Raw genomic sequence first — 21,880 nt, 5'->3', positions numbered from 1 at the left:
TCCCCCCCCGCCCCCCCCCCCCCCGGGCAAAAATCAGCAAAGTCTCAGCAAACTTGAATACTTGGTCATCTTTCCTCTACTAGGGAGATGCGGTTGGCACTCGAGAAAGAAGCTATGTAAGAATGATGGCGTGTGTCCCTCCACACCGGACACCTGAGCTTGGAGTAGCCTTGCTTCGGGACCTAGCTGAGAATGGCAAATGTGTGCTTTCCTTCTCAACTCGCANCTTTCCCCCACCATTTCTGCCCTTCTTCTCCCCCTTGTTCCTCCGTCAAGTATAGGAGGATTAGGGGAATAGTGGATTTTCAGAACGCGATTATGAGTCGATGTAACAGGAGAAGCAAAGCTCCAGTCTAAAGTGCCCCCTGTAGGACTGTCATCTGCGAGATGTGTCTGTCACCTTGGCCGGCTGGCCTTGGAAGCAGGCAATGGCAGGAATGATCCACTGACGCATGTGCGTACCCCTGGGGGCTCTTGGAAACATTTATGGAGAAAGATTCTGAAAACGATGGGAATTGGGGCCTTAGCATTATTAAATTGGGGGAATTTATATTACTGGGACTACATTTGTGTTCATTGGCTAGCAAAAAGCCTCAGACATTCAGACCACATTTGTGAATGAGAAATTAAAACATACTGTCTGATTATAGGAAATTGATGAAATAAATTATACTATTCATAGTCATTTGGAATAAAGATATAAATATAGATATATTATGACAGAGATATGCAAAGAGAGCTATAATATTATTGAGTGGAATAAAATCAGTATGTAAAATATAGCCCTGCTTCATTACAAGGATGCCTACATTTTTAATTTAGGGGCATATGTATGGACAGCCACAAGAGTCTATCTAGAAGATTAGCAATGATGGACTCTGAATAGTGGGATTTGGGGTCACGTTCATTCTTGTTTTTCTTGGTACCTCTCAATTTTGTAATTTTTCTAAAAGAGCATGTATAATGTATGCTATACACACACACAGACTTATTAAAACTATCTGCACATTCTACACAGTTGAAGCTTCCCATAAAAAATGTTGCAGCTTCCCTTTTCATAAAAAAGGCATCGTATGAGGGTGCCCGGGTAGAGCAGTCAGTTAAGCGTCTGACTCTTGACTTCCACTCAGGGTATGATCTCCCTGTTCATGAGCTCGAGCCCAGTAACCAGCTCTGCTCTAGCAGTGCTGGGCCTGCTTGAGAGTCTTCATCTCTCTCTGCCCCTTCCCCTGCTCATACTCTCTCTTTCTCAAAAATAAATAATAAATAAAAAACTTTGGGGAAAAAGGCATCATGTCTACAATTTAAGATATGTTTATATTGAGTGCTAACACCTTGGCTATTATATTCTTAAAGAACAAATCACCTTTAGGCCTGAGCTAGGAACTCAGGTAAAGAGCATTCTAAGTTCTCATGACCCTCTGGGTTCAGGAATTGGCAGGGAGGGAAGTTAGAACTCCGCTTTCATTTTGCTGGCACAGGCGTCCTCGGTGCCCGCACTTGCATGAGGAACAGGCCAAGCGAGCTGCCTGAGCTGAGGTTGCACATGAGGAGGCCTCTCAAGACTGGGGAATGGCAAGGGCTCTGGGCACGTTTGCCTGAGCAGAGCACGGGCTGTGGCAGGGGTCTCCGCAGGCTTTCCCTGGACGGAAGCCCTCATGTCTGTCATCCCAGAGCCTGGCAAGAAACAGAGGTGAGGGGTCCCCTCGTGTGTTCGCTGCACTCATTACACAGTGTCTACCACCGCAGGAGCCAGAAGCACTTGACTGTGCTCTGTAGTGCCGCATTTTGTGAGATGCTTTATGCATTGCGAACCAGGTAGCATTTCTTAGGCTGAATTTGCCGTCCCTGTCTGTTTCTAGCCTAGAGGGGTAACCACAGGGAGTAACAAAGTAGCCGCTCTGGGAAGGGGCACTGGCTGGTGCTGCATATTGGAATGCACTGCTAGCTGATGGCCCAGACAGCAGAAATTAGAGGACACAAAAGCTCCTCTGCTTGTCATCTGCAACATGCCTTGACTGGTGATGAGTAGAATTCAGAGGGCTTAAGAATTGCATACTTAACAGAAGCTCATCCAAACCTCTTTGGTCTGGATAATGGGCTGGAAATCAAGCTCTTGCTGAGAGTTTCTGGTTCAATCAAGTCAGAAAAGAACTTGAATCTCAAGTTTTAAAATACATACAGTTTTATAATATGATTGGAGGGGTCCTCTGACCTTCAGTTTTTTACCAGCTAGCCCACATTTCTCTATTCCTCACCTAACATCCAAAAATGCATGAGGATCTGGTCTAGAAGATTTCATTATATCCAAGCTGTCAATAAAGGAGCACTTATTTAAAGTCCTTGGTCTGTCCATCTAAGAGTTTTAAACAATTTTTTAATGTTTTGATTTATTTTTGAGACAGAGAGAGACAGAACACAAGTGGGGGAGGGACAGAGAGAGAGGGAGACCCAGAATCTGAAGCAGTCTCCAGGCTCTGAGTTGTCAGCACAGAGCCCGACGTGGGGCTTGAAATCACTGACTGTGAGATCATGACTTGAGCTGAAATTGAACACTTAACTGACTAAGCCACCCAGGCGCCCCCCCCCAAACATTTTTTTAATGTTTATTTACTTTTGAGAGAGAGAGACAGAGAAACAGAGCGTGAGCAGGGGAGGGGCAGAGAGGGAGAGAGACACAGAATTCGAAGCAGGCTCCAGACTCTGAGAATAGCTCAATGCGGGGCTTGTACCCCAAACTGTGAGATCATGTCCTGAGCCAAAGTCGGATGTGTAACCTGCTGAACCACCCAGTTGCCCCCATCTGAAGGTTTCAAAAGAGTTAGGCTGGCCTCATAGAGTGGAAATATGAAGCACTTTTAAATTGTGTCAATTGAATTCTTTAAAGTATGATACTGCTAGGAGAAGCTACAAATTGGGACATAGTAATTCCCAAAAGCAAAACTCTGCTCAGAAGAAAAAGAAAGAAGAAAAAAAGAGGAAGGAGGAGGGAGAACACTGGGAATGTTAGCAATTATATGAGTAAGGGCACCTCCCCTCTCAGAGCTTCAGGTCACTTTTCTGTCTATTGAAAGTACTAAATTATGTGAAAAGGTGACTTTTCTCCTATGTGTAAAGGTGGGGGAGAAGGATGTAAAACATTAAGGCCATACTAATAATTTGAATTCTTTAAGTAATAAAGATTTGTGGAAATACCACTAAATGGAATTATGCCCTTCAGAAGGTTGGACCTCACTCAGTAAAACACTCACTTTGGAAGCCTCTCGGATTATCTGGTGAAGGAATGTGACTCAAGAGTTGGAGTCATCAGAAGTCATATAATTTTAAATCTCAGCATTTACTATCTTTTCCCTTTTGATGTCTGAAGCACCTTTATATGGAAGCTTCAGTTCCTCAAACATCTCAAAACTGCAAAACTGCCTCTAGCTTTTAAGCTCTCTGAATCTCCATTAGACCTTCATGCCTATTACTGAGGCCAAAACTGTCCGCCTCTTACTGCTCTCTCTCTCTCTATATATATTTTTTTTTCCTATTTTTTAAATTAGTACTTCCCTACAGGAAATACAATGAGTTCTTCTCTTGCCCTGAGGTCAGATTCAAAACTTTCAGAGTGTTAGAAGAGGCAGAGATCCTAGCACTGAGCTTGTCTAACCTCTCCTTTTTACAGGCGAGGAAACTGAGGTCTGATTAGTTAAAGAGACTTATCTATAGTCATAGAAGGTTTTCTGCAAAATAAAGAACAGTATGGATTGTGTAGAATGACAGACCTCTGAAGTCACCCAGAGTGCACGTGTGTCCCAGATCCACCTTTTGCCCTGTGGCCTGAGGCATAACCACATAACCACAGCCTCTATGCCATCTATAGGAAGGGGATAATAAAATACATATTAAGGGTCGCTCTGTGGACTAAATGAGCTAAAAAAGTGTCTGCCCCAGGATAGACTTTCAGTAAATGCCAGTTTCTTTTCTTATAAAGACAAGGCACAAGAAGAAGTCAAATATTTAGGGGATTAAGATGGCCAAATGTCTCAAATTTATTTTAGGCCACATGTAAATGAGGTAGAACTTCTTAACTGACTTCTGTAATCTGTACCATTTCCTAAAACCCCTTATCTCCATAGGAACTCCCTGAAACAAAAATATTTCCACCAATGGCAGAACGCAGTACTCCCATGCCTTCCTCTTGAAGCCTGCGAAGTGCTCTTCCCTCATTTTGGGAGGGAGCCGGGACCTTCCTGACACTGGCCTATATTACTCAGGATGTAGCTCAAGATCCAGAGGCTGGGCCTCCTGGTAAGATTCACATAGCAATCATAGAAAATCGGGCTGAGCACTTGGTGTAGAATCAGGAAAATTACAAGATGAATGGACCGTTGTGAATATGAAACATAGCCTGTTCTTCAAAGTGAAAAGGAAGAAAAGAAAGATCCTGGCAATTATCGCCCTGTAAACATCAGTTCCAGCTGTAATAAGTATGTGTGTGTGTGTGTGTGTGTGTGTGTGTGTGTGTGGCTAAGTAGCAGGAAAGTGATGATATCAGGAACAATAAGTGGCTTAGGCTTCAAAGAAACAAATCATGCCAGCACAATAGCTTTTTTTTTTTTTTTTTTGACAGAGTTATGAATAGATGGCGGGGAAATGCAAGAGATGTAATATATCTTATGTTGGTAAAGATTTGATATGTCTCAGGAAATTTTATTTGCAAAATTAGCTACAAGATCACAAAGAAAGGTTATTGATAAATTGCAAAGTATCTGGTTGTAGGAAGGTACAGAGATGGCTGTCGGGGATGGCCTTATTTAACGCTTTCATCATTAATTTGAAGAGGGAGTGAATCTCTCTCTGTGTTCATCAAAATTGCAGGTTATACGAAATCAGGACGTGTTGTGAACACTGATCATCGAGAGATTGACACAAAGGGGTCCCAAAAAAAGGAAAATCAGACAGAAACAAGAGACAACTGAGAAGAGCCACATTTTTAGGTCTGTTTTGATTTACCTTTCTTGTAGTGCATAAAATGAGAACGTGATAGCCAAGTTGAGCAACACAGACATGGAAAGGAAGATGGACAATAGAAAGGAATCTGTTCAACACACACCTCCTAGGGACCTGCATTTCCTGGGGCCAGTGTGTGCCAAGTTCTGCACGTGGACTTCATGCTCTGTGAGCAGGTACTCAGACGAGGCTCAGAGATGTTAAGAATCCTGCAGTGTAAGAGGAACTTAAAATTTTGCATAATCTGACCATTACTTACCAGGTATAATTTGACATAGATTTGACTTCCTTGACCTCTAGGAATTCTATAGATTTACACTCTTATCTCTAGGTCAGTGGTCCACTTTGAGTTAAGTTTTGTAATAGGTATGAAGTATGGGTCAAGGAAACATTTTTTTGCATAGGGACATCCAGCACCATGTTTTTTTTTTTTGTTTTTTTTTAAATTTATTTATTTATTATTGTTTTTTTTTTTACAAATAGTTTATTGTCAAATTAGTTTCCACATAACACCCAGTGCTCATCCCCACAAGTGTCCTCCTCCATGCCCATCCCCCCTCCCCCCACATCCATCAGTCCTCAGTTTTTGTCAGCATTCAAGAGTCTCTCATGGTTTGCTTCTCTCCCTTTCCCCCACCATTTCCGCCCTTCTTCTCCCCCTTGTTCCTCCGTCAAGTTCCTCCTAATCCTCCTATACGTGCAAACATATGATATTTGTCCTTCTCTGCCTGACTTATTTCGCTCAGCATAACACCCTCAAGGTCCATCCATGTTGCTACACATGGCCAGATTTCATTGTTTCTCATTGCCATGTAGTATTCCATGGTATAGATAAACCACATCTTCTTGATCCATTCATCTGTTGATGGACACTTAGGCTCTTTCCATGTTTTAGCTATTGTGGAGAGCCAGCACCATGTTTTGAAAAGACTATCATTTCTTCTTGAATTGTCTTTCTTTGTCAAAAATCACTTTTCATCCATGTGTGAGTCTTCTTCTAAAATCTTTATTCTGTTCCACTGATCCCTGTGTCTCTCCTTTTGCCAGTAACTCACTGTCTCGATTACTATACCTATATAGTAGTTCTTGAAATCACCTAATGTAAGTCCCGCAACCTTGTTCTTCTTTTTCAAAATTGTTTTGGCTATTCTAGTTCCTTTCTTCTTTCATATAAATGTCATAAAAAACATAACAATATCAATAAAACAAATCTCTAGATCAACTTGGGGAGAACTGACATATTCACAATATTGGGTCAATCCATGAACACAGGATATCTCATTTCTTTAGGTTTCTTTGATTTCTCTCATCAGTCGTTTTTTAAAGAGACAGATCCTGTACTTGGTGCTATTGTAAATGATATTGTTGGGTTTTTTTTTTTTTCAAATTCTGATTTTTTTATTACTTGTATATAAAAATACAAATGATTTTTATTACTGACCACGTATCTCATGGCCTTGCTGAACTGACCTTTTAGTTCTACGACCTCTTTGTAGATTGCTTGGAATTTTATAATCGGCAATCATGTCATCTGTGACAGAAAATTGTGAGTCATCTTTTTCAATCTGTATGCCTTTTATTTCTTTTTATTGCTTTGTTGCCCTGACTAGGACTTCTAGTATCATGTTGAATAAGAATGACAAGAGAAGAAATTCCCCTCTGTTACCCATCTTAGCAGGAAGGCAGTCAGTCTCCATACATGATGTTAGCTGTAGGCTCCCAGCATATGTCTTTTATCTTAAGAGAGTTCCTCTCTATTCCTAGTTTCCTGGGAGGTTTTAATCATGGATGGATGTTGGATTCTGCCAAGAAAATTTTGCATCCATTTTGAGAATCAAATAATGATTTTTTGCTTTAGATTCTCTGTTACCTTTTAGAGAAGTTAAAAGTGAAATTGTGAATTTATATCATACCAGAGTTCTTAATTTTATATAGATCTAAGTTTTGCCTGATATCATATTCCTTCTGGTGGGAGACCTTTTAAAAAACATTTGCTGCAGGATACATATGATGGCAATAAATATTATGTTTTTATTTGTCTGATAAGTTATTTATTCCTCCTTCATTCTTAGAAGATATTTTTTCCAGGGGTAGAATTCTTAATTGACAGTTTATTTTTCCTCTTGGAGCTATTGTCATTTCATTGTCTTTTGGATTGTATAGCTGATGATAAGAAGTCTATTCTAACTCTCATCTTTGTCTATCTGTAGTATGTTATTTTTCTCTAGCTGTCTTTAATATTTCTTACCCACTTCTCTGGTTTTGAGCAGTTTGGATATGATGCTGGTAGAGGGGTGTGTGTATTCAGTATTTATCTTGCTTAGTCTTCTCTGAATTTCTTAATTTTGATATTTGATACTTGACATTGATTTGGGAAATTTTTCAGCCATTATTTCTTCTCTCTTTTCTTTCTGGGATTCTAAGTATACATATGCTAGACCAGCTCTTTATGACAGCCCTGAGATGGAAAGAGACTCTGAGATGCAGCAAACATGGATGACCTAATGCTAAGGGTAAAGCAACCACTGAGAAAAACCCCATAATGAACAAACCTCCATCGTAAATCAGATGCATCTGAAGCATGTGGTGCATTATGGGTAGCCATGGCAACAATAAACCATAAACACAGTTCACATCCTGTTCTGTTTGATTATTTAGCATTAGTTTTACTCGCTGTGTTTCACTTTTTGTAATTTATGTTGACATATCTTCAAGTTCACTGATTCTTCCTTCAGCTGTGTTGAGTCTACTGATGAGGCTCTTGAATGCACCACTGAAGTCTCTGCTGCTATACTTTTTTCACTTAAGAAATTTTTGTGACTTTTGTTTGTAGTTTTCATTTCTTTCCTGACGTTACCTATCTTATCTTACATATTGTCCTCTTTTTCTACTTTAACATATTAATCATAGTTCATGTGAACTTCCACATCTGAAAGTTCCAAAATCTGCGTTATATCTGGTTTGGTTCTGTTGTTTGCTTTGGCTCCTTGCAGTGTGTTGTTTTCTCTTGCTGCTGCTGCTGCTGCTGCTGCTGCTGCTGCTGTTCTTTCACTTGCTTCGTAACTTTTTTGTTGAGAGCTTGGACATCTTAGAACAGTAGAGGCTGAGGAAAATAATTGTATGCTGAAACTGGGCATAGTTTTCTTATGATAGTCCTTTACTCTGCAGTTTTAAATGAATCCAGTGAGGATATGATCTGTGTTTAGGGTTTATTGTTGCCATGGCTACTCACAATACACACATGCTTCAGATGCCTCTAGTTTAGGGTGGGGGCTGGTTCATTACGGGGTTTTTCTCAGTGGCTGCCTTACCCTTAGCATTAAGTCGTCCATGTTTGCTGCATCTCAGAGATAGTCTCTTTCCACACTATTGCAATTTTCCCTGCAGAAGCCCACTGTTACTTGACATGTGTTAGCTTGGTGATGTTGACAGGGTCCTCTCTTGTTCAGATAATATGTCAGACTTAGGTAGTCACTGTGGCCTTGTGTCTTACGGGCTTTCACTGCTTTGTCACTACTCCTGCCTCTGCCCTGAATGTAGAAGATTTTGTTTTTCTTTTTTCTCCCACAGCTAGAGTAAGTTTTTGACAGCGCCTCCAAGTGATCATGGTTGTTGTCCTTCTTCCCGCAGTATAAGGCTTGTGTTCCATAGGAGAGGTATGGGAAGGATCAGGGAGAAAGGAGCCCTCACTTTCCCATAGCCCTTTCATTCACCTTCTACAAGCATGTACTCCAAAGGATGCTTTCTCATTACCCTCACAATTATTTTTTTGTGAGCACATGGGTAGGTGAGTTTGAAAAGAATGTACAACTTTGTAAAAATCTAAAGCCCCTGGTGATCCTACATTGTCTCCATTATTCACCTAGACTCAGGCTTTGTGGACCTACACTCAATCTTGGCCAATTTGTTGACACTTTTACCTAAGTTCTTCTTACTGATATCCTGGTGCAAGTGTCCCAGGTAAGAAAATGGTCTCACCTCCTCTCTCTTTGCAAGCAACTGTCATTCCTTCACCTCTCTGATAGGGTAAATAGAAGGTATGAATTTGCTGTTTGTCTGTTTTTGTGTGTGTGTATGTTATTGCTGGGTTTGTTGCTGTTGTTTTTGTAAGGATGAGTGTGATACTCTTTCCAGGTTTCTGTGTCCCCAGATGGAGGAGAATGTGTCTGTTTGATTTTGGTAAGACAACTAGAAATCTGTCCTATGTTTAAGACCAGATCCTGTTCTGTACCCCCATGCGTCTACCTTTCTTGTGGCAGTGATTTTAGGGATGTGGAAATAAAGGTCCTAATGGAGAACTGAAAAATATACTCCCCTTGTAGGTAAAATGGTATTCACTTCCAATTTTTTTCCACCTCCTATGTTGATTTGAATCACTTGATATTTGCTTGTAGGGTCCATTTTGGATATTTTTTCATTATTCTCCTTATCAAGTCAATAAAATCTTCAGAAATTCTCTCGTGTTGAGAGAGCATGTGAATTACGTTATCACAAATTTATTTACCCTTGATAACACTTCACAGAGGCTTTCCTAAACCACATTTCCCATTTCCTATTTCAAAAGTATAAAGCCAACAGGCTATTCCATTATTTCAAAAAATAAAAGAAATCATTCAATTAGTAGTATGTCAGATGAAAGGGACACTTTGAATTGTGGCATTATTCTGAACATATGAAAAGCAAAGTCTGCACCTGTCATAACTATGGGATGAGGCATGAATATTCTATACATTTCTGATTAATCAAAACCCATGCAAAAATATCAGTCAGATCAGAAGAGTCAGAATTGATTAAACCACGTTTAGCTTATCTGTATTGTCCTGGTATCACACAGATTAGAATAGAAGCCAATGTGATAGTGTGAGAACAAAAGACTTGTCAACCTGACACTATTTTAAACACAGAAACAAATGGAATCTTGCAAACCAATTCTGATTAACTAAACCTGACTCTACTTTGAAAAGCATAATGATATTTTTATGATTTTAATATGGTTATCAGCACATCCCTTCTATTCTAAGATATCTAGACACATAATCTTCAGGTATTGGGAAATAACATCTTCAATTTGAGAATAACATGGTCTGCAGTATGCCAGCCACATACAGGAAACTACAGGGCAAACTTGTCTCTGGTGTGATTAAAGCTCACTTGAAAGGACCTCTTTGCATGTGGAACTTTTCTGGGCAAAGGATGGAGGGCTTCTTTGTCTTCAAAGAGCTTCAAAGGATATACAGAAAAAAGCATGTGCAAACTGGAGGATCAGATATGTGAGGTAAGGAAAGTATTAACATTTTATGCTCAGCTGATGCCTAGGATCTCAAGCCCCTATGCTTCGGCTTCTTCCCCCAAACAAAATCTGTTCAGATATAAATGGGCAGAACAAAATCCCACCTGATCCCTTCCATTGCTGTTGTGCTGGGCAGGCTGAAGGCTTTGGAATAATTGGATGGCTATGGATGGTGACTGTGGATGCAAAGGTGGACCTTAATAGTGGTGGCAACTGTTAGGGATAATTTTCCCTGCCTGGTCTCAAGAGGACATTGTAGTGGGCAGATGTAGCCATGCACCTGTCCTATACCTTACTAGAATGTATTTAGCAAACAACATACTTGTCATGCCTTTTACTATCATATTACCCACCTGAAGATTAAATCTTAGACTCTCTGAGAAGCTGGAAGGTAAGTTGATCATGCTCCTGAAGCTTTTCCTCTCTGCTCTCTCTCTCTCTCTCTCTCCTGAAATTCAGCCTCATTGGGTCCACACAGCCCATTCCTTGGACTCGGCAGGCTCCCTGCCTCCAGTGATACACATCAGCACTTCTGAAATAAGAGCCTACTGGTTGCCCCATGCTAGTAGGCAGAGGACGAGGTGGTAAGCTCTTTCAGTAGGGCTGTGTGCCTTTAAAAAAAAAATCCATCTCTGCCAAAAGCTATAAATACTTTCAATAAAGGCACTTTTTCTTTTGTTTTTAAGAAGAGAATAGCTTGATGGGGGACAACATAAATTTTAAAATCCATAATTTGTTCCATTCAAAACCTATTAGCAATCAGAGCAACAACGGGCTTTTTCTGGGCTTCCCACAACATCAATACCACAATGGCTCTTCCAAAATTAGCCAAGTTGAAATATTTTCACCTGACATCCCTTTTTGTTTTTTTGTTAACCCAACCCCTCCCCTTTTTTGGTTTACTTTTCTTTAAATCCACAAACTTTATTCATTGGCAAGCAATGGAAAGAAGTGTGACTTATAACACTTACAAAGGCAGGACCAAAGCCTCTCCTTTAAAGCTCATTAACCACTCACAGGAATACTCCTCTATTTGACTTGCAGTGAAATTCCACTTTGTTACACCCTCTGGAAGAAATAGTTTTTAAAAAGGTTAAGACGTCTGTTTGTTTGTTTGTTTGTTTATGAGAGAAAGAGTGTGATTGGTGGAGAGGGCAGAGAAAGAGAGAATTTTAAGCAGGCTCCATACTCAGTGTGAAGCTTGACACAGGGCTTGATCCTGTTGACCCTGGGATCATGACCTGAGCTGAAATCAAGAGTCAGATGCTCAACTGACTGAACCACCGAGGTGTCCCCCCACAAAGGTGAGATGTTTTAGACTCAAATCTTCCCCAAATTCTCTAGATAAGATATCCCTTTTTTTGGCAGGGTGGGGATGGGGGTGGAGGAGAGGAGAAGGGGGGTGATGGGCATGGAGGAGGGCACTTGTGGGGATGAGTACTGGGTGTTATATGGAAACCAACTTGACAATAAACTATGAAAGAAAAAACAATAATTCTTAACTTTGAAATAGTAAAAATAAAATAAAATAAAATTTGGCAACATTAAAAAAAAAGAAAAAAGCTTCTCTAATTCTAGTCCATCCTAAGCATTTATAACCCTGGTACTCTAACCAGATGAAAAGATGTTTTAATAATTTGCTCCTGTAACATCAATCAAATATGCTCCATTACATAGTCTAGAACTTGTGTCCTATTCTGAGGGAAAAGAAAAACCCAGAGTATCTATGAATGGGTAGTAATGAAACTTCTACAAATTAAAATACCAATAATTTTTAATGTTAAAACTTTTTAAAAAAATTTTTTAATGTTTTATTTATTTCTAGAAGAGAGAGAGACAGCGTGAGCAGGGGAGGGTCAGAGAGAGAGGGAGTGACAGACTCTGAAACAGGCTCCAGGCTCTGAGCTGGCAGTCAGCACAGAGCCCGATGTGGGGCTCGAACCCACAAACCGCGAGATCATGACCTAAGTGAAAGTCGGACGCTTAACCGACTAAGCCACCCAGGCGCCCCTAATGTTAAAACTTTTTAATTTGGGTATTACTTTTGAAAACTGATGCAGAGAAAAGGAAACCCTCTTCCATTGTTGGTGTAAATGCAAACTCATGCAGCCACTTGGGAAAATAGTATGGAAGTTCCTCAAAAAGTTAAAGTAAAGAATTACTTTACTATCCAGCAATTAATTGTACTACTATGTATTTACCCAAAGGGTCCAAAAATACTGATTTAAAGGGATAGATGTACCCTGATTTTTATAGCAGCACTATCAACAATAGCCAAAGAAAAGAGTCCAAATGTCCAAAGACTGATGAATGGATAAAGAAGATGTCATTTATATATACAATGGGGTATTACTCAGCCATCCGAAAGAATGAAACCTTACCAATTGCAACAACGAGGGTAGAGCTAGAGAATATAATGCTAAGTGAAATAAGTCAGTTGGAGAAAGACAAATACCATATGATTTCATTCGTATGTGGAATTTAAGAAACAAAATAAATGAACATGGGGGGAAAAGAGACAAAGCACAAAACAGTCTTTTAACTATAGAGAACAAACTGAGTGTTACTGGATGGGAGGTAGGCGTGGTGTTGGGTAAAATGTGTGATGGGCACTAAAGAGGGCGCTTGTTGAAACGAGCCCTGGGTGTTATATGTAAGTGATGAATCACTCAATTCTATGTCTGAACCTAATATTATACTATCTGTTAACTGACTGGAATTTAAATTAAACTTGAAAAAAAAAATAATACTGACCAAAGCTAATTAGGCAGGGATGTTTTAAAGTAAGAAATCCAAGTGATTGACAGGAAAACTGGAGGCAAGTGGGGGCGGGTGAGGAGAAAGAGGGACAAAGTTGGGATGACAATTTTGACACAAGGAATTGGTTTGCAGTTTTGTACTGGATGCGTACCAGAAGTAACAATGAAATAAGATGGATGAATATAAAAGGCTTGTGCCAGGACGGAGAAAGCATGGACGTTGACTGACATCATCAACATGGAGTCCAAGGATTGTGTCTTCCTATGGAAACTTTGTAATGCTATGGTAAGAAATGCCATTTGCGTAGAGAGATGTGCTTCAGAGACCATCAGTTTGGTTCCACACAGAAGTTAAATATTAGTTTCTGTTTCCTTTGGCTGTTGTGAGCACTGGTGGTGACCTGCTCAGCATGCAGCTCTGCTCTGTCCTTCCCAACAGAACTCAGAGTTGTTTGGGTGTCCCTCAGGCAGGGGGAGACTCAGGAGAAGCTGATCGCCCGCTCCCCAGTTCCCAGGAGTGAGCCTGATTGAATAAGGATCATCCTGTTCCAGCAGAGCAGAGGTGAGAAGGCCTTTCCTGTGAGTAGCCCCATAGTAGACACTTGAAGCTTTGTGGTCAGACAGCCCCCAGGCGACCACTCAGGCCATTGTAGTGCGAAAGCCGCTCAAACAACACATAAATGAGTGGGTGTGGCTGAGTTCCAAACAAAAAACTTTACTTAGGGACACTAAATTGTTAATTTCATAGTGTTCACCTCATAAAATGTCATTCTCCTTTTTGACTCTTTTCAACCACTTGAAAATATAAAAACCATTCTTCAGCTAGCAGGCTGTACAAAACCAGACACTGGGTTGAAGCTGGCCCGTGGGCTATATTCTGTTGACACTTGCTCTAGGGACCAGCATTGTCTAACGGCATTTTGGTGGATAGTGGAAATGTTCTATAAGTGGCCACGTGTGACTTTGAGTACTTCAATGTGTCTGGTGTGACTGAGGAATCGAATTTTTAATTCTATTTAATTTTAAATAATTTAAATGTAAACAATCACCTTTGGCTAATAAGGAATATGTATTTTTTGATGTTTGCTGACAGCTTTTAGGACCCATGCCTCTCTCTTCCCCCGTGCCTGCATCTATGCAAGTGGAAAAGAAAGCCTAGGCACTCTTCCTTTGCACCAAAGAGAGATTCTAACCACACAAGCCCCTGCCTGCACCCAAGAACTCTCTTACTGGCCCTACCCATAACTACAGTAAAAAACCAGGCCAGCCCCCTGTCCCTGCTCTCTTGAACTACTTTGAACCTGCTTGAGAAGTCTGCTCGGCTTTCTCGAGAGACCTGAGTTACATAAGCTATTAAACTTTTCATATCCTCCTGGCGTGTATATGGCATCATCAGCTGTGATATCCAAACCAAATTTTGGGTGAGGGTTCATTTGCCTCTCTAGGTGACCATAACAGTGAGTCATTATCATATTGGATAACAGAGTTCACAGAGTACTATGGGTATAGGGTAGGTGACTCTGGAATTAGACTACTGAGAAAACAATGAAAAGTTAGCTAGTGATGTCTGGGAAATTAATTTTTCGGAAATAATCCTCTTTCTTTGACTCAAGGTGAACATGGAACTCTGCAGCCCATTTGCTGCTGGCATCTGTGTTTTGCCATTGAGGGGGAGCCAGACTTAGAGAATGAAATTGGTCCTATGATGGGATAGTGAGTCTTTAATGACAATATTGCACTGCTGGATCAGCCCCTTCCTGAAGCTGCCACTTCCTCTCACCTTCCAGGGATATGATTTCTGAATCAGATTTCTCTTAATCTGAAACAGTCTAACATACATAATTGATTCTAAAAACCATACACCCCAACCCAATTTAAAAATCTCTAAAACTGTAGTCAGTCTTATAGTCTACAGCACAACATAGTTTACTGGTAGAACCTTCTTTCTTCTTTGCAATACGTAATATAATGTTGTGTCTTAAAATGTGGTGTCCTAGATCTGATGAACTACTATAGATTTGATGACTAATTTAGGTTTTGGGATTTCTTTCTTTCTGTTTCTGGCTTTTAATGCTTTAAGTAGCTTTTGTTGTAAGATAATCTTTTCTTTAAGTTTGCTATAACCCCCAATATCATAAAGCTATATTTTCAGGTTAGCACATCTTCAGAGCATGCCTAGTTGAACTTTAGTACCAGAGTAAGATTTTATTACCTGAAGAATACATTCTCATTTGTGAACAAAAGGCAATATGCAAAACACCATCGAAAACTAGGGAGATCATTTGGGAATATCAACTAAATTAAAAAATATTGTTAAGGGGCTGACATATTCTAGAGATATTCAAGCACTGAATTAACTGGCCTTGGATGAAATGAAAAAGAGGGTATCTGCTTAATTGTATGCTTGACGCACTCCATTGTCCCTGCCTACTGGTGGGCAAACTTAACTGTGAATTACATTTCTGTTATTATTCGATTTTTAACATTCTCTTTGTTTTATTGCAAAAATTCAGCATAATGCAAGCATATTATTATGGGTTTTAAGTCAAGAACCAGCAAGCATTGCTATTAATTCAAATATACTGAAATCCAAAATAAATACCCACTTTCAAGAACCAAAACTCCCAAACACATTGAATTCTTTTATTACAAAAAGGGCCTTCTTGCCTGTATTCCCCCCACTCCACCCCCAAAACTATCTCAAAATGGGAACAGGAAACTGTAATGAAAACTAAAGTCCTATTTCATAATTTCAACAAAAAGATAAAACACCCAGAAAAGTATGTGACCTATTTGCAGAACAGTACAAAAGTTTGAGATGTATAAAAGAAGTCGAGCAAATAGAGTAATATAGTGGTTTTGTGTTGAAAAAGTAATGTCAGTCTTACACAAAATACTTAGTAGATTTATGAAATCCTCATAAAATCCCAAGATAAATGGGAGAAGGGAGCGTGATACAGTAATTTTAAAGATGAAGGACCAAAATAAACAAGAATATACTGAATGTAAAGAAAGAGAATCTACCTTACGGATAATGCAACTCCAATAATTAAAGCAGTGAACTACTGACAACAGAATTGGCAGATGGATCAATGTCATGGATTCGATAGCCCAGAAATCGACCCCAGTATAGAGCGAGCTTAGTATATATTAAAGGTGGAATCACAAATCAGTGAAAAAAGGAACCATTATTGAAGAAGAGGTCCTGGGGCCGACAGTTAACTATTTGGAAGAGCACAGGTAAATTACCACTCTAAAATAAATTGCAATGGGTGACCTTTGACCTCTTAAATGCTAGAGGTAAATATAGAATGAGAAGTACTCTTTCAGCATAAATGAATCAGAAGAAATCATAAGGAAAGAGTAAATTACAATAGAAGATGAAGCATATGTGTCTGTCTCCTCTCTTGTCCCCCAGTGCCCATGGAATAGATAAGAAAGAATAGTTTGTAAGAATCAAATCCTACATAAAACAAACAAAGTAAGTACCATTGCCAGAAAGTGATGGAGCTCTGGAAGACAGAAAATAGAGAAACTATAGTCCAAAGCAACAAAGAAAGGTCCTCCACAGATAAGAACTGTTCTCTCCAGTAAAGCCCTAAAGCACGCATTCTTGAGGGTGGTCCCGGGACCAGCAGCAGCAGCTCTTGGGAGCTTATTTAAAATGTAAATTCTTAAGTCTCATTGCAGACCTACAGAAATAGAAATTTGTGGATTGGGCCCCAACCACCTGGATTTTAACACACCTTCCAGGTGATTCTGACACACATAGCATTCAGAACTCCTGTTCTTGGAGGGCTCCTGGTTGGTCAATCGGTTAAGGGTCCAACTTCGGCTGACGTCATGATCTCATAGTTCATGAGTTCGAGCCCCGCGTTGGGCTCTGTACTGTCAGCTCAGAACCTGGATCCTGCTTCAGATTCTGTGTCTCCCTCTGTCTCTGCCCCACCCCTGCTCGTGCTCTGTCTCTCACTGTCTCTCAAAAATAATAAACATTAAAAAAGAAAAAGAACTCCTCTTCTAGGAAAACTCCATGCTCATGGTCAAATACAGATGCTAAAGGGACACTCATCAGGATAATTAAATAAACGTCTACATTCCTAACAGCTGGGCCAATAGAACCCCCTCTTTTTTGCCCACATCACCGAGGACGACTTTTTATGCAGGGAAAGTCAGCACTGGGGCTGGAGGGAAAGGGAAGCAGAGACTGAGAATTTCATCCCTTTAATGCTAGCAGAGAGAGGAGGAAGAGATTTTTCTCCCCAGAATGATTTATATACAACATGGCCCTCCGAAGTGGTAGTTCTGACAAGGGAGACTCTTAAGAGTTGCCGTGGAGCTGAGGAGGCAGGCATGCACCCCAGGCATGTCACTGCCTCCAGGTAGAAACTCCTCATCTGGAAGTCAGAATATCCCTCTCGCCATCTGTCCCCATCTTGCCCGCTGCACTCACCTATGTTCAGAGTTCTTATTCACCAACAGGAAAACAATCGTGGCATTCTGCTTTGGAAAATTTGCTTTCAGCTTAGAGTAGCCATTGTTTTCTGTAGAGAGTCAGTGAATGCTTTTGGCTTTGCAAATCAGTTCTCTGTCCCAGCTACACAGCTCTGCCACAGTAACACAACAGCAGCCAGGGAGCACACGCGCAGCGTGTGTGAATACGGTAGGAGTCGTTTTCCTGGCATGTATCTCCCTGGGTGTTCTCTGAGCCTCCTGGATACGTGCTTTACTTTCTGACATTAATTTGGGAAGTTCTCAGTCATCATGATTTCAAATGTTTCTTCTATTCCTTTCTGGCTTCTCCTTCTGCTACTCCCATTACTCATGTTACACCCTTTGTTGATGTCTAGTTGTCTAATAGCTCCCGGACACTCTGTTCTGGATTTTGTTGTTGTTGTTGTTGTTTGTTGTTGTTTCAGTCTTTTTTTATCTTTGGTTTTCCGTTGGGGTCATTTCTGTTGAGCTATCCTAAAGCTCAGAGATTCTTTCCTCAGCCCTGTCCAGTCTCTCATCAAAGGCTTCCTTCATTTCTGTTCGTGTTTTTGATCTCTGACCTTTCTTTTCGGTTCTTCCTTGGAATTTCCATCTCTCTGCTCACAGTGCCCATCTGTTCTCGCATGCTGTCTACTTTGCCCTGCGTATGTTAATCGTAGTGGTTTTAAATTCCTGGTCTGACGATTCCAACATCCCTGCCATTATCTACGTCTGGTTCTATTGCTTGCTCTGTCTCTTCAGTCTGTGTTTCTCACCTTTCACTATGCCTTGTAATTTTTTCCTGATAGCCGGACGCGATGGGCTGGGTGAAAGTAACTGCTGTGAGTAGACCATTAGTAATGCAGTGTAAGGGGACAGAGAAGTGTTCTATAGTCCTATTAGCAGATCTCCGTGTTCAAGCGAGCCTTTCCCTGGACTGTGAGCCCCACACATCTGAGCCCCCAACCCCCTGTAGAACAGTAGGGCCAGAGGTGGCCAGAGCTGGATACGTCCCTTTTTTTGGGTTAGGTTCTGGACAACCCCCGCAGGTGAGGCTGTGGCTAAATCGCGTCTCCTGCGGGCAGATGTTATTAAGAAAAGAGCGCTCTGACATGATTCAGAATAGTTCCTTTTTCCCTCTCACTGGGGGAGGCATGTGGAGGGTTCGCTCTGATGTACACCATGAGGACCTTCGTAAAGCTCCTGGGGGTAAAAGTCTCAAAAGAAGGATCCACGAAGACTGGATCCTTCTAGAGTCTTTTACTCTCAGAGTTTGTCCTCACTGAGCCTCCAACGATTTATCTGCTGTAGTTGAAGGTTTCCTGTTGCGCGCTTCTTCCCGCATACACTGTGCTTTGGTGGATGCCAGTTCTATTTGCCCGTCAGCCTCTCCGCTTTTGAGGACTGCCATCTGTCCTACAAGCATCCTTCTCGTATGGGTTGAAGAAAAGTTGCTGACTTCTCAGTTTGTTTAGCTCTTTACTTGTTGTTGGGATGACGTGGCAGGCTTCTTTCACGCAGAACTGGAAACCGGAAGTCGAAAGATGAAATTTTAAGGAATGGGTTCTTAACTTGAACTTAATGGACTCATTAGTCGCCTGATTTCTATTCCAAGATACACTGGCAATAGAGATAAAGTGGCTCTCATTGAAACTCTGGCTGGACAACGAAATGAAGAAAACCAGGAAGCAGAGGAGGAGACCAGGACCCTCAGAGCCTACTGGAGAGATAGTACAAAAGCCACAGAAGAGGGGGCAGTCTGGGGAGAGGAGGCATCTAGCTAAATGGTTCTCATGGAAACCAAGCGTACCGGTTGCATGAGAAATAGCTGAAGGGACCAGGGTGAGGGCTGCTTGATCCTGACAGGTAGCTGCTAATTAGCAATCAAAACCTAATTGAGATCAACAGCTGTTTTTCTAGTACAGTTACTAACAGGGAGGCAGAAATGGTATGAAGATCATCCAAGCTCTACAAGCTGCATTTTAACATCAGAAACTATGAGAACAGAGCAATAAGCCAAGCGAGCAGGGAGATGAAAGTGGGCCATGAACACAGAGCCGAGCTGACAGGCCAAAGAAGGCTGGATCCATAGGACCAATTACGATGTCTACAGGGGTGCTGGGGGCAGATTAAAGGGGCAGGATGCAAACAACAATGGAGTGTCTATTCATTGGCTGGTGTGGCCAAGCGACTGCCTGGCGCTCCTGGAGAGAAGGGCACATGGGCGGGTGCAGCTCTCTTAGCTATCAGCCGGGCCTCTGGGTTCGGCTGGAAATTCTTTCAAATGTACTGTCTGAGCACCATCCTAGTCCTGCCTGTAGGACTATCTATTGTGTGGAGGCCCCAGTCTCCCTGAGGGGGTGAACCTGCTGACACTTCCAACAGGTAAAGCACACTGAATGGTCAGTCTCTCTCTTTGAAATCCTTTCAGTGGGTTTTCTTTTTCCAAGGCACTCAGCCTCGTGGCTCTGAAGGGGCTCCCTTAATTACCACTCGTAGAACTGGTAACTGCCAGAAGTATGGGCCAGGACCTAGGAAGAAATAAAGCCCTGCGCACTCAATCAGCATGGTTTAAAGCTCTTAGGCGTCCTGCTGCCTTGGCCATTGGAATCTACTGAAAGCTAGAGGATATGACATAGCACCTACTGTATGTCCAGCGCTCATCTAAGTGCTTGACACCTAGTAATTCATGGAATCCTTACAACACCCCTGCAAGATACCTGTGTACTGCTATCATCCCCACTTTACAGATGGGAAAACTAAGGCGGAGAGGTTAAGGAATGTGCTCTGATTTACACCGCTAAAACTGGTACAGGTAGGACTTGAACTTGTGCATTTTGGCTCCAGGGTCTGCACTCACAGCCACTAACTTGCAGTCTGCAGCCCAGCAACACTGTCCTCACTTACCAGCTCTCTAGAATACAGATGTGCAGGCCCTGCCCAGACCTGCCGAGTTAGAAGCTGCATTTAACGAGGTCCCCAGGTGATTTCTATGCGTATTAAGGCTTAAGAAACGCTGTACTATGCTATGGACCCTCATACAGACCTATGTCTTGTATGTATATTAATAGTTAATATTAAGAACATAAATCTCTCATCAATAACAAGGACACACTGCAGTTAGAGCAATACAAAAGACGGGCAAATATCCTGAACTCAATGTTTTTCTCTATCTTCATTCATTAGGTCTTTTTTCCTAAATAAGACTTGTTTATTTTTCTTTTTTTTTTTTAAATGTTTTATTTATTTCTAGGAGAGAAAGAGAGAGACAGAGTGAGCAGGGGAGGGTCAGAGAGAGAGGGAGTCACAGACTGAAACAGGCTCCAGGCTCTGAGCTGGCAGTCAGCACAGAGCCCGACGCGGGGCCCGAACCCACGAACCGCGAGATCATGACCTAAGCGAAAGTCGGACGCTTAACCGACTAAGCCACCCAGGCGCCCCAGACTTGTTTATTTTTCTTGTGACTCTCTGCCACAGACCATTTTCATAGCCTGTAATTGTTTTTGTTTCAACAAATATCCCTTACATTTTGAAGTCGTCATTGCCTGTTTATTACCCCTTTTCCTTCTCTTCCCTCAAATATCTCAACTCTAAAGTTTTCCTAGTTATAGGAGCTTAGTTTATTTCTAGAGCAACTGGTTCCTGTTGGATTTCTCTCCATCTGCTCCTCCTCATACTTCCTTCCATTGTTGTCTGGAAATACTGGTTATTAGGAATATACTTGGTGACTAGACCTCTCATACATGTATTGCAGGTGGGAAAGCGACATCCTTCAGCCCCTCTGGAAAACACTTTGGCACCTTCTTACAAACTTACACGTAGATTTATCCATCTCGTCAGTCCCACTCATGGGTGCTTAACTTAGAAAAATAAAAACTTGTGCTATCATAAAAATATACACCTAAACGTTTATAGCAGCTCTTCCAATAATTGCTAAAAAAACAAAACAAAAAAAAAAAACTAGAAACAATCTAAATTTCCTTCAATGAGCGATTGGTAAACAATTGTGGTTCATCCATACAGTGGAATACTATTTAGCAATAAAAAGGAATGAACTACAGAGATACTGAAGATTATGTATGAATCTTGAAAGCATTATGCTAAGTGAAAAGCCCAGACATAAAAAAAAACCCACATCTTTTCTGGTTCCATTTGTATGAACCTTTAGAAAATGAAGTAGGAACTTTTAGAAAAGGCAAAGCTATACTGATAGAAAGCATTTCTGTGGTTTCCAGGGGCTAGGGGATGGGGGCAAGAGCACAGGAAACATTTAGGGCTGATGAAAATGTTCTGTATCATGATTGTGGTGCTGGTTACACTGCCTTATGCATTTGTCAAAACCTACTGAATTTCACATTTGAAA

This window comes from Crocuta crocuta, unplaced genomic scaffold (genome assembly GCF_008692635.1).
Source record: "Crocuta crocuta isolate KB4526 unplaced genomic scaffold, BGI_CrCroc_1.0 scaffold91-1, whole genome shotgun sequence".
Taxonomy (NCBI): domain Eukaryota; kingdom Metazoa; phylum Chordata; class Mammalia; order Carnivora; family Hyaenidae; genus Crocuta; species Crocuta crocuta.
The sequence above is the reverse complement of the archived record's forward strand: the minus strand, read 5'-3'. Positions refer to the sequence as shown.